Consider the following 557-nt stretch of genomic DNA (forward strand, 5'->3'; position numbering starts at 1 on the left):
AAACATTCATTGATCATCACTCAGTTCCAGGCAACGTCGGGTCTCCCTGCTAATATCTAAATATCTGATCTTGGTTGGTTACAGAGGTTTTACAATTCAGTCGTTATGCAAAGCCTAAGGAAAATAAACATAATGGGCAGAACGAGGGACCATGCTCTTGAAGATATGTTAGTTGCGTCCAGATAGATGTGGCTAAAAAGTTCACTTGAAACGAAACTAGTATGAAAAGTAAAAGCGTCCTTCACATTTACTTTGGCTCATATTTCATGACGAGCCAGCATAATGCCTGCTGTCGTTGAAAATTTTCAAAATTATAATTTTGCAATGACGGCACACACACACACACACACACACACACACACACACACTGTGTTTATTAAAAAAAAAATGATGCCTTGGATTTTATAAAACTTTCTGAAAAGTGGTAACTAACTGATTTGTAGATAATTTTGTTTGTCTATACTCCGCGAAAACTCTTGGGTGTGCCACAGGGGCTCTTTTAGGACTAATAAAAACACTCCATTTTTGGGACTATTTTACCATATTTGTCCAAAATT

Source organism: Euprymna scolopes, chromosome 32, assembly GCF_053919585.1.
Source record: "Euprymna scolopes isolate OS-2025 chromosome 32, ASM5391958v1, whole genome shotgun sequence".
Classification (NCBI taxonomy): domain Eukaryota; kingdom Metazoa; phylum Mollusca; class Cephalopoda; order Sepiida; family Sepiolidae; genus Euprymna; species Euprymna scolopes.